Source organism: Charadrius vociferus, unplaced genomic scaffold, assembly GCF_000708025.1.
Source record: "Charadrius vociferus isolate BGI_N301 unplaced genomic scaffold, ASM70802v2 scaffold37, whole genome shotgun sequence".
NCBI classification, from domain to species: Eukaryota; Metazoa; Chordata; class Aves; order Charadriiformes; family Charadriidae; genus Charadrius; species Charadrius vociferus.
In genome coordinates this window covers 1,247,068-1,247,629 of record NW_009649457.1, presented here as the reverse complement: position 1 = coordinate 1,247,629, position 562 = coordinate 1,247,068, and positions in this window count along the sequence as shown.

The window sequence follows — 562 nt, the reverse complement described above, 5'->3', positions numbered from 1 at the left end:
GGGGAGGGACGGGGGGGACAGCCACCCCGCAGAACCCAGGGCAAGCCAGCATTGCAGCCTGCCCCAAATTGCCACTCCACACAGGGCAGCACCGCGCAGGGCTGGTCCTAATAACTCGTTTCCCCTCTCCCTTTCTCATCCCATATAAGCCACCCAAAGGCAATCAGTGCCCTTGTGTCTGTGCACCCAGGGGGCACTGAATGTAAGGGACATCCCACTGTCCCCGGGGCTGGCTGAGACATGCCACCAGGTGGGAAACCCACATGTGGGTCTCTGGAGCAGGGATCCATCACCTTTCCAAGCAGGGTTGGAGAGGAAAGAGAGCAAGCAAGGAAGGAGCCAGCTCTCACCCTGGGAAGCGGTGGCAGGATCTATGCCCCCACACCGACCTCCCCTGCAGTCCATCTCCCGAGATTCACACCACGCCGCCGACTTTGCTCCTGCTGCGCACGGGGAGCTCCAGCCAGGGGCAGGGCGTGAGGCTGAAGGACGAGAAATGCCGGGGATGCTTTCTCTGTGTAAAGCCTCCCCAGGCCCGGGAGGGAGGAGCCGCTTCCCCCCT